Source organism: Ailuropoda melanoleuca, chromosome 3 (genome assembly GCF_002007445.2).
Source record: "Ailuropoda melanoleuca isolate Jingjing chromosome 3, ASM200744v2, whole genome shotgun sequence".
Taxonomy (NCBI): domain Eukaryota; kingdom Metazoa; phylum Chordata; class Mammalia; order Carnivora; family Ursidae; genus Ailuropoda; species Ailuropoda melanoleuca.
Genome location: NC_048220.1, coordinates 55,342,663 through 55,358,596, shown reverse-complemented (window position 1 = coordinate 55,358,596; position 15,934 = coordinate 55,342,663). Strand labels below are relative to the sequence as shown.

Below are 15,934 nucleotides of genomic sequence, written 5' to 3'. Positions count from 1 at the left end.
AGAAGACAGAGGGAGGGGTAATACAGAGAGGGAGGAAGAGAGAGGGAAGAAAATTGGTAGAAGGAAAAAACACAACAGGACTTCACAGACTTTTATGGCTCTAGAGATCAAAACTTGGGCTAGTGGTTAAAAAGATCCCACCAAAAAAGAGGACGGGAGAGAGAAGAAACTGCTGGCCTGAAAATAAGAGATAAGAGAATAATCTCAGAGTAACCAAGAAAAATAGTGGAAATCAGTAAGAAATCTCTCTTCAGTGGGGAGGTCTGACAGAAAGGAGTCATTGAAAGACTAATGGATAAGTCTAAGTCTACAAAGGCTTAGGCATAAGCAGGCCCAGAGAGGCTGTGAACCAAGCTAGCCTCAAGGTTTTTTTTATTTAAAACATAGTGAAAGGACACTTGGTTACAAGGAAAGAAAGTAAAAGGAATCTCCTTCTGAGCTATGAAGAGGGAAAGGGAAGAAAGAAAAAACTGAAGAGATCCTATGGACAGATGGCTACCTGTATTAAGAGTTCAATTATGGAGATATTTGTATTTTTAGATTGCCATTAAGTTACATCTTAACGATAGCAGAAGCAACAAATAGGACTGGGGAGCTAGTGGGCTTTGCCACTTACTACCTCAGTGATCTTGTAACTTCAGAATAAAATGCTTTCTTTAGGAGACTTTATGAAATTAAGTCTTCGACCTCAACTGAATAGGTATACTTACAAAAATCATATAGAAGCAGTAAAACAATTAGGCATATCTCACACAATGCTTTCGAACTTTCTGCTCACACAGTCTGGCCCCAGGTTGGGGATTTTCTGTACTAATTAGTTATGTCAGTCCTCCAGACTCTTCAAATGTTGTTTCTTCCTACTCAACTACTATCAGTAAGCCTATTACATGTACACTCCATTTATACTTCTCAAGTAAAGACATTCCTGTGGAGTTACACTCAATGAAAATGCACAAAGGCTTAGAATTTAGATATACCCTAAAGCAAACACTCTTGTATAATAACAATCACCTATTAATTTACCATGTTTTAAAATCTGGATTTTTACATATAAGAACACACCCATTTCATATATACTAAGCACACCCATTAAAAGTGCTGGCTACATATATTCAAAACTATCGGTTGGGGATGTAATGTACACCACTGTGACTATAGTTAATGATACTGTATTACATATTGAAAGTTGTTAAGACAGTAGATCTTAAAAGTCCTCATCATAAAAAAAAAAAAAAAGTGTAACTATGCATGGTGATGGATGCTAACTAGCCTTATTGTGGTGATCATTTCACAATATAAATAAATATCAAATCAGTGTTGTACGTCTGAAACTAATATAATGATTTATGTCAATTATACCTCAATAAAAACAAAATTAACAAAATATAAATCTTAAATACAAAAACAATTATTTCTTATTAAGATCACAAGGAAAAAAATCTTATTAAAATTTCTTTTGTATTTGGTTTTTAAAAAGAAAAACATGAACTACTGAAAATACAATGGCATTTCTACCAGGAAAGGAATTATTTTTTAAAAAAAAAATTAATATAAAACAGATTTTTATTATTAAGAAAACTTCCTCTTTAAATGCTTTCCTAAAGACATTTTCTTCCGGTATATGAGATTTTTTTTTCTGCTACTTAATCTACTACCATCTGCAATTTTTTTTTTTTTAGATTTTTTATTTATTTATTTGACAGAGAGAGTGCCAGCAAGAGAGGGAACACAAGCAGGGGGAGTGGGAGAGGAAGAAGCAGGCTTCCCGCGGAGGAGCCTGATGTGGGGCTCGATCCCAGAACGCCGGGATCACACCCTGAGCCAAAGGCAGATGCTTAACAACTGAGCCACCCAGGCGCCCCCTTATCTGCAATTTTTAATTCTGAATTTTCTAAATAGTAAAGTGAAATTATTATATAATAAATGATGACAAAGGAGTCAACTTTATATTTATCTCCTACTCTAGAATTTAGGAATGAGGAAGATGAAAAAGACAGAATAGAAAGAAAGAAGAAAAAAGATTTCCTATGAGTACAATTCAGAAAAGGTTTCATATGCCAGAAATGAGGTTAGGACCTTGTTATCATCAACATCAGTCTTTAAAATATTACGTAATTCCTTGTCAGGGATCACTTAGCTGTGTAGATTCCGTGAGTATTTACTGTAAGGGAATGTCCATGGAAATGTCAAGAAGCTTAAAAAACTACTTTAAAGTGACTTTTTTTTTTATTTTAAAGACTAAAAACAATAGGAAAAAAATGATAGGGAATTAATATAGTTTTTCCAAAGGAAGTAAATGAGTTGGCTCTATCCATACCTCTTAAATATACATTTATCATCACACATATGTATGAATTCCCGGCTACCACAACAATCCCTCCATATTTATAAAACCTAAATAATTTTTCCTAAGAAAAACACATAGGAAATATCCATTTTTCTCCTTATCCCAAAAGTCACTTGTTTAATCATTCACTGATCATTTATTAAGTACCTACTATACGCAAGCCACTATGACAGTTACTGGGGACACAAAAGATCATAATGATATAGTCTCTGCCACCAGCCCGTCTTCCTCACAGGAAATTCTTTATCGAACCCTTCCATGATACTACTTTCTCTCTTGGTTCTTTTTCACTTTACACAACATTTCTTTCCAAACCCCACATCTTCCTGTCTCAGGCTGTCATGTCCACCCTGGCAGACCAAACTCATTTCTGTTCCCTAAGAAAACCACACTGTACTACACCTCCATGACAGCCTGGCTGTCATTTTTCAAGTCTCAGTTCTGGCCTATTCTTCTGGGACGCCTCACCTAACTCCTTCTGCAAAGCTTGATGTCCTCATGCTACCAGTCACTCTATTGGACTTTAACAATCAGCGCTTTCATTATAATTATTTATTTCCAAGACTACCACCCTTCTAGACTGTAAGAATCAGGAAAGAAGGATCTTGTTCACTTTTGTATCTTCACTATCTAATAATGAACTTGACACACAGCAAGTACTCAATAAATGTTTTTAAGAATGAATGAATATATAATAATGCATAACTTAAAGGATATATCAATAAATTGAGAATCTATTGGAAATATCTATCAATACAGATATCAATAAGATAATACAGATAAGAAAAGAATAATCACTTGGAATTTACTGCTAGCTAAATTAGTAACAGGAACTTGAAGGCAGAATAAAATATCTTAATTAGAAAGGTAAGCTATTGGAATACCTGGGTGGCTCAGTCCGTCTGACTCTTGATTTTGGCTCGAGCCATGATCTCAATGTCCTGGGACTGGGCCCTGCACTGGGCTCCACACTCAGTGGGGAGTCCGCTTCTCTCCCTCTCCCCCTCACCCCACTCATACCCGCACCCGCATTCTCTCTCAAATAAATAAACAAAGCTTTAAAAAAATAAAAAAGGTAAGCTATTATGAAAAATGGAGAGTAATCCATATTCAGGAGTTTAAGTGAACTTACTAGGCCTCAAATTCATCATCTGTATTTCCCTAAAACCCTGGTTTGAATCTTGTTTTCATTCAAGCAATGGTCCCATTTATATTAGATTTAGCTCAAACACACATAATCTAAATGACAAGAAACAGGTAAATGTGACATATACTGCCCTTACGATGTGTTCCAGCACATTTCCCTAAACTTAAGTTACATCCCCTCCACCTTCAATAATATTACATCTATAAGCATCACCACTATAACCCAAGAACTTCTGTTAAATCAACCCATATTTTTAATTCAAATATCAAATTAAGAATCTGTCTACACCATAAAAATTTATAAAATCACAGGTTTGATTCACTAATTACATGTTTTTAATATACCTCTTTCCATTATTTAGTTCTTATCTTTTAATAAAGTTTTGAAATTTTCTTTATTAAGGTCTTCTTGTTTTTCTTTTGGTGAATACAGTCCTATATAATACTGCTTTTGTTGCTGTTCTAAATGGTATCTTCTTTTAAAAATTTTACTATTTGTTGCTGCTGTATTAAGATACTATTCATTTTCATACACTAATTATATTTAACCATCTTGATGAATCCTTATTCTAATAATTTGTCACTTCTGCATTTTCTATGTAGGCAATATATGGTCTGCGAGTCAAGTCAGCTTTAGAATTTTCAATCCACAGTCTTTAAATGCTAACCACCTTTCATTTGTGCTACTTAAAAATATACTGCTGGGCAATATCTCATCAGTTTTAGGTAATAAGAATGTGCATATAAGATAATCTAAGATAACATTTAATTAATACATCATATTAGGAGTTTAATTCCCTTCTTGGAGAATTACAAACTTGATAAGGATTGGAAAGAGGACCAGAAGGCACACATATAGACACAGATTATGCATAGACAGATAAAACTGAAAAACAAAAAAAGCATTTCATGAAACACAACCTTTACTGTATGCAAGGCATTCTGATAAATTCTAATTTATTTTTTTCACTGTTAGTTGCAACCTACCAAACTGATTTCATGACCTTTGGTTTGAAAAATGCTGTCCTAGATCAACTGGATGACCAATTTTTAAAATGAACACTGCCACAAGCTTCAGGTCCTGCATTTCTGTTTATGCTTAACATCACATTAGCAATAAGGAGCACTTTAGGTGTTAAAGGTTTAATGAGAAAAAAAGAAAAAAGAGGCAGTCTTACAATGAAAGTGGTGGGCAAATAACTTAAGTTATACTGTGGTTCAAAGAGAAAAACAGTGGGAAACAGCTGAGTCTTTACACAGCACATCACAGTATAGAAATATTGAACTGCAAAGAACCTGGTACGCAGTGGGGGACACATCCTCCTCAAATTGGGAGGAGCAGTTTATTTTCAGACAAGAACATCATCCTTTGTACCAAAGTATTGTTCACTTATAGTTTATGAGCTCAATACATCTGTTTGATTTTAATCTCAAATTTTATTTTGACTTTATTACTATAAAAAAGTATAAAGCTAAAGCATGAAAATGTAAGTTTATAAATATTAAAGTCACACTAATAAAAATACTTTAAATCAAATTGGGTGGGGAGATTAGCAATAATTTTTTCCCTTAAAATAGGTATTTTGGAGGGTGCCTGGGTGGCTCAGACAGTTAAGCATTCAACTCTTGATTTGGGCTCAGGTAGTGATCTCAGGGTTGTGAGACTGAGCCTGGCCCTGGGCTCTGCACTGGGGCTGGAGCCTGCTGGGGCTTCACTCTCTCCCTCTGCCCCTCCCCCAACCCTCCTTCCCTAAAAATACATAAATAGATAAATACCAAATTAAAAAGAAGAAAAAAGAATCTTAAAAAATACTAATAAAACAAAACAGGTATTTTTAGGACGCCCGGCTGACTCAGTCAGTAGAGCGTGGGACTCTTGATCTTGGGGTAGTGAGTTCAAGCCCCATGCTGGGTGTAAAGATCACTAAAAACAATAAACCTTAGGGGCGCCTGGGTGGCTCAGTTGTTGAGCGTCTGCCTTCGGCTCAGGGCGTGCTCCCAGGGTCCTGGGATCTAGCCCCACATCAGGCTCCCTGCTCTGCTGGGAGCCTGCTTCTTCCTCTCCCACCTCCCCTGCTTGTGTTCCCTCTCGCTGTGTCTCTCTCTGTCAAATAAATAAATAAAATCTTTTTTAAAAATAAATAAATAAATAAAAATAAACTTTAAAAATAAATAAAATAGGTCTTTTACTTTTATAAAAAAACTTGTACTACCTCTATAATTTAACAAATTTAAAAGAAGAAAATTCTAACACAAAATAAATAAAAGAAGTCAAGTGGCCAAAATGGAGAAACATCAAAATAAAGCACAAGTTCTCTCTGCTAGTGCCTAGCATCCTCCATAAAACAGCTGCAGTCTTCCCCCTCCCATACAGCAAACATTTCACTGAGCAGTTCTTAAGGGCTAGATTCTGTCCCAGGACACTCTGCCCATACACACAGAACACTCTAGGCAACCCCGTCCTGTGTTCACACTCCCTTACATGCCCTCACCCTACCCAGCCTCACCTTCCCACTAAATATAGGGACTTTACGGTTTGTATCGCATGCCAGCCAGCGTTTGATAATGCCACATTTACTAGGATAAAAGTCCAAGAAACTGAGATTAAACTCTCTAAGAACAAACTGGAAGACTGCATCACTAAATTCAGACCATTAAGTACTGGCCACTTAACATTTCGTGTGTGTGGAGCACTTCCTCTTAACCAAGTTAATCAGTAATACCTGTCTAGTTTTTTCCTTTCCTCCTTCAAAAAGATTTGATACTTTTGACCTAATGCTAAACTCGACTAATGACACCATAAAAAAGTTGGACTTTGGCCCTAACAGATACCTAGTTTACATAACAATTCCTCTGATAATTACGTACACAGTTTCACAGCAATACTTTCATTTTAATACTGAAACTACAAAACATTTTCCAATAAAAATTTGAAAATCAAACTACAAGAACACCAAGTGGAAATCAATCTCTAACACAAATTAATTTAACAAAAGAGAAACACAAAATTAAAGCACTGCAAATGTGGATAAATGACATTCAGACAGTATAAATCTCCATTATAAACAATCACGTCAGATAAAGATTTTGGTTAAACTTTAGAAGACTTAAGGCCCTCTGTGGACACAAAGACATAATATATTTTTCTTTCTAACACTGGAAGTATCCACAGCAGAAGTCATTCTTATTCCCCAACATCAAGATTTGAATGTTTTCTTCAAATCTACAACATAAACATCTATCTTTCAGTAAATGCTAATATGTTCAAGCATTTATTTCATAAGCCAAATTGCTTCAATCACTGTATTACCGAAGGACATTCTTCTATTAAGAAGAATAAATGATAAATGATATCAACTGGTTAGGATTAATTTATAATCAACTATCTTTCTGAATATCGTGCATCTTCAGAAAATTTTAAGTCAGTACTGTTTAAATTAACACATGCCATTGGCCACCATTTGCAACAAGTAAATTTTAACTTCACATCACTACCTTGCCCTGGCTCTTGATCCCCTTTTCTGTTTCTTTCTATTTTTCTTCCTTCTACTCCCAACTATGATATCCATTAAACTCCCTAGTCTTATTCTTTTTCCTATTATGGAATCATTTATTTTTTAAAGTTCAATTTTCCTGTCTTAGGTAGTAGGCTCACCTCTTCTCTTCTGTCATGCCATTCTTTTACCCAGAAACCTTACTGACTTCCATTAGGATTCCAGACCCCTTTGCTGGATTTTAGGGTCCTTTACCCTTTCTTTCTCCATTCTCAATATTAAAGTTCACCTCCAATTAGAAACTCTCCCCTCTGTCTTCACACCTCCTCTAATATTTCCAGCCTAAGTGCCTCAGAACTCATACTGTTTACATACACACACAGCCCACCCCGCCCTCCTCCACCAATTCAAAGCCTCCCAATCCTGCAAATGAGCATCATCTGCTCTGTTCATCTGATTTGCTTCAAATACCAGTTTCTTTGGGAACTAGTAAACATAGACTAATATTTATTGTTTTCTATAGTTTTCCTCTCAACCAGTTTTAACATATAACATTCTCTAAGCTAAAGTGATCTTAACTGCAGCTAATACAGTGCTTAAAATCATCCCTTTCCTTTTGTTTCTTTCTATATAATCTTACCACAAATGGGAAGGGTAATAACATTTAGTAAAAATGATTTCCTAAGATCCAAACTGAAGCTATATAAACATTTTACATAAATAAAAATAATTAACCTAAGAAAAACTGTTTATCACTATTTAGAAACAATTTTATCTTAGTAGCATCTTTGACTAATATGTAGTTGTCCGTAATTACCATAAGATACAAAGTAAGTAAGTCTACTTGGCAATATAAAAATAAATGTGAAAGATCCAATAGTCTTTAAATGATAATCCACAGAATAGAAAATCCTTTGGAGACCTCTTGTGGCCAAAGAATACAAAAAAACTTAATACTTTAAAATGTACATTCCATAATTCAAAGTTATTCTTCTGCCTTTTCCCACACAGCTTTATTACTTCTTAAATATTAATAAAATAACAACCAGCAACTGACAAAAACTACTCTTTTTACCTTCAGATTTACAGCAGAAGAAAAAGAGGGCATGCTAAGTCTGAGACAAGGGAATCTACTTATCATTGTTTAAAAAAGACAATAATCCATCAAAAATAAAACCTATCTCCTTGAAATTTCAAGGCTATATGTTTTACTGGTAGTAAATATGGAAAAAAAATTTGCAAAGCTATGTTGTTCATACCTAATTAAAAGCACTTCCTATCCTCGTTGTTGATTTTTTCTTTTTTTTTTTTTTTTGGTAAAGATTTTTATTTATTTATCTGACAGAGATAGAGACAGACAGCGAGAGAGGGAACACAAGCAGGGGGAGTGGGAGAGGAAGAAGTAGGCTCATAGCAGAGAAGCCTGATGTGGGGCTTGATCCCATAACGCTGGGATCACGCCCTGAGCCGAAGGCTTAACCGCTGTGCCACCCAGTCGCCCCCTTTTTTTTTTTTTAAATATAGTTGTGTTTTGTATCTCAGGTTGATGAAGGCTAAGTTTTATGAATGCTAAAACGGACCTACTAGCATTCACGAGGGAAATCAAGGTAGGACCACACCTTACACAGTGAAAGTACAATAAAGAAAAAGTAAACAGTCAAATGCTAAAAACTAGATAAAACTTTAAAGAAAATTAAATTGAATAAAATACAGATGATTACAGAAGTATATTCAGAATGGGGAAAGATATAAGTACAAAAATAAAGGAACGCTACTGTAAGCTGGACAACTTGTTCGATCCAGACAGTCTACTAAAAACACATAGAAACCGTGAATTAAAATATAATCAAAAATGTTTCAGGGCACCTGGGTGGCTCAGTTGGTTAGGTGGTCTCCCTTTGGCTCAGGTCATGTGGGATAGAGCCCCATGTTGGGATCCCTGCTCATCAGGGAGATTTCTCCCTCTGCCTCTGCCTGCTGCTCCCCCTGCTTGTGCCCTCTGTCAAATAAATAAATAAATTTTTTAAAAAAATGTTTCTTAAACAGTCAAAAAACAACAACAACAAAAAAGAGGAACTCCCCAAGGGCCAAAAAACAAAAACAATAGGAGAGACATTTGTTTCAGACAGCTGTAGGTGGGAGATAACACCATAAAGGACCATGCACAGGGAGAATTAGAAGGAATTCCAGAAGAGAACAGGGCAGAGGCAATATTTAAAAAGATAATGGCTGACAGGAACAACAATAAAATAATTGATAATAGAGAGAACACTTTTCCCCTATAGAGAGCTTCCTATGCCACCCACTACTGCAAACATTTTACCTATATTAATTTATTTAGCCCTCACAACAATCCTGTGAGGTAATAAGCAGTCTTACTACCCCTATTTTAAAGAAAAGGAAACTGAAGGACAACACAGTTGAGCACTTAAAGTGGGGAAGAGCCAATCATCCAACCCAAATCTCATGTCACAAGGCCACAATGTTTGACTGCGTGACTTCTGAATCTCTGGCACTCCATTCTGTCCATATATAAAGGTTAGCTTTAGACACTCACAGGAATGCAGACTAACTTTTGACTTTGCTTAATCTGGTATGCAATAAAAATTACACGTGCTCAATAAAAACGGGAAAAATTACATATTCTCAATGCTAAGCAAAGAAATATAAATTAAAACAAGACAAAGGCAGCCATCAAATTTGAAAAAACCCACATATGACACCCAAACTATCTTTAGTATGCCAAATGGCTTTTGAATCTCATTTGATGAATAAACATTAAGGAATATCACAGGCAATGCTGTTCGCCAGCAAAAAAAATCATTTTTGGCAATATCTTTGTGGAATATTTTCCTCTTTCATTTAATTTTTGTCTTTATTATTTTGCAAAAAAAGAAGTGGAAATCAGAAAAATGGAAGTGTTGCTGCTTGAGTTAAGATGGCAGAATAGCAGGGGGACCCTGAACTTGCCTCATCCCTTGAATACAGCTAGATCAACATCAAATCATTTGGAACAACTAGGAAACTGATCTGATTAAGAAAAAAGTCTGCACAATTGGAAGGAGAGAACGTGGCAGATGCGAGGTTCTGAAACGTGAAATGGGGGAGAGAAAAGCCGCACTGCCGTGAAGGGGAGGGAGCCCTTTTCCCAGAGCAAAATCAGGGAGAGAGCCGAGAGAGGGAGAGAGGAGGAGAGAGAGCAGCACATAGGGTTCACACAAGACAGCACAGGGTGGGGATCCCCTGGGTCACACAGGGAACGAACACTCCCCTTCTTGGAGGACATTTAGAGGAGGGCATTTTGCCTCTCCAAGGACAAAAGGCCGACCAAGCACCACTGAGCAGCCACTCAACAGCAGGCCATGGCAGCAAGTGCACAGGACACATCACCTGGTCACAGCTTCTCATTCTGCTTCATCATAGGCTCCAGGCAGCTACACAGGCATGCAACTGCTTTTCTGGGACAGAACAGTGACAGGCACAGCACTGCAAGGCTCTCTTCAGGAGAGGAGCGCAGGTCCACGCTTTGCCAAGTCCTTTAACATTTGGAGTTTTGAATCCCAGCCATTGGCCAGAGATAAAACACCGGAGAACTGTGGGGCCGGGCATGCCCACAGCAGGGCACGGACAGGTTGAGAGCAGGGATCTGAGGAAAGCCTGGGACACAGGAGGGAAGATTATTCACTTTTTCTGTGAGGACCTCCTGAACAGCAGCAGCTGTGAGTTCCCTTTCCCAGGGACAAGACGGCAGGGTGATGCCATCTTCCACTCTCCCCCACCCTCCAACCAGCACTGTTGAACCTGAGAGAGAAACACAGCACCTCCGGTGGAGGCTGGAGTCACTTACACCAAACCCTGTCTGTCTGCTCCTGCAGGGACTTCTTTACTAGGGCAGGTCTGACTGTGAGCCGGTGCAGCAGGCCTCTCCCTCAGAAGAGCAACACAGGCCCCTGCATGTAGCAAATCTACTGATCACAAAGCCCTCCAAAGAGTCAGCTTCAGTTGTAGTAGAAAAAGGACCTGGCTATTATTTTTTTTTTTAACTTCTCTTTTCTTTGGAATGAGGCTTATAGTTTTTTGTGTGTTGGTTGGTTTGTTTCCTTATTTCTTGGATCATGCTTTTTTTCTTTCTTTTCTTTTTTCCTTCTTACTTTTTCTTTAGAACCAGGCTTATAGTTTTTTGTCTGTTTGCTTTTTTGTTCCTTTTCCTTTTCTCTTTTCTTGGATCAGACCTTTTTATCTTTTTCTTCTTTTTTTAATCAGGCTTATCTTAAACAAATCATAGCATAACTAGTTAAAGGCCCAAACACTCCCCACTACAAGCAAGGAGGAACTCTGTAGAGGACTGACTTATGGGAAAGAGCAACCACAACACAACAGCAGAGTGCACATAGCATCCACCACAAAAGCTTCCTGAAGTGCCAGGCCTGAGATAGTGTAGGACCCGTTCTTAATGTATATTACTGTCAGGAGAAGGAAACATACCAAACTTTCATAAAACACAAAAGATAGAAGCCCAGACATACTTACAAGACAGAGAAATTCTCCCCAAAAGAAAGATCAAAAAGAAATCAAAGCCAGGGATTTCCTCAAAACAGATATAAGCAATATATCTGAACGAAAGAAGAATACTAGTTGGGCTAGTATTCTAAAAGAACTAAAAACTAGTTAGGCTGAAATAAAAAATGCTATAACTGAGATGCAAAACCAAATGTATGTAATCACAACAAGGATGGAAGAAGCAGAGGATAGACCAAGTGATACAAAACATGAAATAATGGAAAATAATGAAGCTGAAAAGAAGAGGGAAAGAAAACTATTAGACTGCAAATATAGACTTAGGGAACTCAGCAGTTCCACAAACCACAATAATATCTGTATCATAGGAGTCCCAGAAGAAGAAGAGTGGCGAAAAGGAGGCAGAAGGTTTATTTGACCAAATTAAAGCTGAGAACTTCCATAATCTAGGGAAGGAAACAGGCATTCAAGTCCCAGAGGCACAGAGAACTCCCCACAAAATCAACAAAAATAGGTCAACACCAAGACCTATCATAGCGAAACATGCAAAATACAAAGATAAAAAGAGAATTCTACAAGCAGTTAGGGACAAAAGGTCCACAACCTACAAGGGTAGACACATAAGGTTAGCAGCAGAGCTGTCCAAAGAAACTTGGCAGGCCAGATGAGAATGGCATGATACATTCAACCTGCTGAATGGGAAAAGTACGTAGCCAAGAACACTTTATCCAGCAAGGCTGTCATTCAGAATAGAGAGAGAGATACAACGTTTCCAAGAGTGCTCGCTTCGGCAGCACATATACTAAAATTGGAAGGATACAGAGAAGATTAGCATGGCCCCAGCACAAGGATGACATGCAAATTCGTGAAGCATCCCATATTTTTTAATCTAGCAAAGGAAACAAGGATTCGTGTCCAAAAAGCAGAGAGGGCCCCTCCCGAGGTCAACCACGACAAACCTACACCACGTCACGTCATACTGCAATCGCAAATATTAGATCCAAGGATAAAGTACTGAAAGCGGCCAGGGCGAAGAAATTTCTCACGTACAGAGGCAAAAATATCAGAATAACGTTAAGACCTGTCTACACAGACCTGGAATGAGAGGAAGGGTTGCAGGATATTTTTAAGGCTCTATCCGAGAAAAACATGCAGCCAAGGATCCTTTATCCAGCAAGGCTGTCATTCAGAATTGATGGAGAGATAAGGACCTTAGGATCGGCAGAAACTGACCAAATTCGTAACCACGAAACCAGCCCTACAGGAGATATTAAGGGGGGGTTCTATAAAAGTAAAAAGACCCCAAGAGTGATACAGAACAGAAATTTACAGTCTATTGAAACAAAGACTTTACAGCCAACATGACATCATTAAAATAGTATCTCTCAATAATCACTCTCAATGTGAATGGCCTAAATGCTCCCATAAAATGCCACAGGGTTGCAGACTGGATAAAAAGACATGACCCATCCATTTGCTGTCTACAAGAGACTCATCTTGAACCTAAAGATACATCCAGACTGAAAGTGAAGGGATGGAAAACCATTTTTCATGCCAATGGACCTCAAAAGAAAGCTGGGATAGCAATTCTCATACCAGACAGATCAGATTTTAAACTAAAGACTGTCATTAGAGATACAGAAGGACACTATATTATTCTTAAAGAATGTATCCAACAAGTGGATATGACAATTATAAATATATATGCCCCCAACAGAGGAGCAGCAAGATACACAAGCCAACTCTTAACCAGAATAAAGAGACATATAGATAAAAATACATTAATAGTAGGGGACCTCAATACTCCACTATCAGCAACAGACAGATCACCTAAGCAGAAAATCAACAAAGAAACAAGAGCTTTGAATGGCATACTAGACCAGATGGACCTCATAGATATATACAGAACACTACACCCCAGAACAACAGAATACTCATTGTTTTCGAATGCACATGGAACTCTCTCCAGAATAGACCATATACTGGGTCACAAAACAGGTCTCAACTGATACCAAAAGACTGAAATTATTCCCTGCATATTCTCAGACCACAATACTTTGAAATTGGAACTCAATCACAAGGAAACATTTGGAAGAAACTCAAACACTTGGAAACTAAGAACCACCCTGCTCAAGAATGATTGGGTAATCCAGGAAATTAAAAATCAATTTAAACAATTTATAGAGACCAACGAGAATGAAAACACAACGGTCCAAAACCTATGGGACACTGCAAAGGAGGTCCTAAGGGGAAAATACATAGCCATCCAAGCCTCACTCAAAAGAACAGAAAAATCTAAAATGCAGTTTTTATACTCTCACCTCAAGAAGCTGGAGCTGGAATAGAAAAACAGGCCTAACCCACGCATGAGAAAGCATTTGATCAAGATTAGTGCAGAGATCAATGAATTAGAAACCAGGAACACAGTAGAGCAGATCAAGAGAACTAGAAGCAGGTTCTTTGAAAGAATAAATAAGATTGATAAGCCACTGGCAAGACTTATTCAAAAGAATAGAGAAAGGACCCAAATTAATAAAATTATGAATGAAAGGGGAGAGGTCACAACCAACATCAATGAAATAGGAAGGATCATTAGAAACTTATATCAACAGCTTTATGCCAATAAATTAAACAACCTGGAAGAAATGGATGCCTTCCTGGAAACCTATAAACTACCAAGACTGAAACAGGAAGAAACTGATTTTTTAAACAGACTGATTAATTATGAAGAGATTGAAGCAGTGATCAAAAACCTCCCCCAAAACAAGGGTCCAGGGTCCGACAGATTCCCTGGGAAATTCTACCAAACATTTAAAGAAAAAATAATACCTATTCTCCTGAAGCTGTTTCAAAAAATAGAAACAGAAGGAAAGCTACCAAACTCATTNGGAAAACTACCAAACTCATTCTATGAGGCCAGTATTACCTTGATCCCCAAACCAGGCAAAGACCCCATCAAAAAGGAGAATTACAGACCGATATCCCGGATGAATATGGATGCCAAAATTCTCAACAAGATGCTAGCTAACAGGATCCAACAGTACATTAAAAGGATTATCCATCATGACCAAGTAGGATTCATGCCTGGGATGCAAGGGTGGTTCAACATTCGCAAATAGATCAGCGTGATAGATCATACCAACAAGAAAAGAGTCGAGAACCACATGATCCTCTCAATTGATGCAGAAAAAGCACTTGACAAAATACAGCATCCTTTCCTGATTAAAACACTTCAGAGTGTACGGATAGAGGGTACATTCCTCAATTTCATAAAAACCATCTATGAAAAGCTTACAACAAATATCATTCTCAATGGGGAAAAGGTGGAAGACTTTCCCTTAAGTTCAGGAACACGACAAAGATGCCCACTCTCGCCATTATTATTCAACATAGTACTAGAAGTCCTTGCAAAAGCAATCAGACAAAAAAAAGGGATAAAAGGTATTCAAATCAGAAAAGAGGAAGTCAAGGGGCGCCTGGGTGGCACAGCGGTTAAGCGTCTGCCTTCGGCTCAGGGCGTGATCCCGGTGTTATGGGTTCGAGCCCCACATCAGGCTCCTCTGCTATGAGCCTGCTTCTTCCTCTCCCACTCCCCCTGCTTGTGTTCCCTCTCTCGCTAGCTGTCTCTATCTCTGTCAAGCAAATAAATAAAATCTTTAAAAAAAAAAAAAAAAGAGGAAGTCAAACTGTCTCTCTTCACAGATGACAAGATACTCTATATGGAAAACCCAAGATTCCACCCTAAAACTACTAGAAGTTATAAAGCAATTCAGTAATGTGGCGGGATACAAAATTAATGCTCAGAAATCAGTTGCATTTCTATACACGAACAATGAGACTGAAGAAAGAGGAATTAGGGAATCCATCCCATTTACAATAGCACCAAAAATCATACATTATCTCAGAATTAACTTAACCAGAGACGTAAAGGATCTATATTCTAGAAACTACAAATCACTCTTGAAAGACATTGAAGAAGACACAAAAAGATGGAAAAATATTCCATGCTCATGGATCAGAAGAATTAACATAGTTAAAATGTCTATGCTACCCAGAGCAATCTACACTTTCAATGCCATCCCAATCAAAATACCGATGACATTTTTCAAAGAACTGGAACAAACAGCCCTTAAATTTGTGTGGAACCAGAAAAGGCCCCGAATTGTCACGGAATTGTTGAAAAGGAAAAACAAAGCTGGGGGCATCACGTTGCCAGATTTCAAGCTACACTACAAAGCTGTGATCGCAAAGACAGCATGGTACTGGCACAAAAACAGACCCATAGACCAATGGAACAGAATAGAGAACCCAGAAATGGACNTATGGACCCTCGGCTCTTTGGGCAATAATCTTTGACAAAGCAGGAAAAAACATCAGGTGGAAAAAAGACAGTATCTTCAATAAATGGTGCTGGGAAAATTGGACAGCT

At 37.7% G+C, this 15,934-nt stretch overlaps 1 protein-coding gene and 1 non-coding gene across 7 annotated transcripts in view; one reads left to right on the top strand and one right to left on the bottom strand.

Moving 5' to 3' along the window:
* MSH3 (mutS homolog 3) overlaps positions 1-15,934 on the bottom strand; it is a 180,774-nt gene that overhangs the window by 143,119 nt on the left and 21,721 nt on the right. The window lies entirely within an intron of this gene.
* LOC117801716 lies at positions 12,284-12,390 on the top strand. The gene has a single exon (XR_004624451.1). It is a non-coding gene; the product is annotated as a U6 spliceosomal RNA (small nuclear RNA).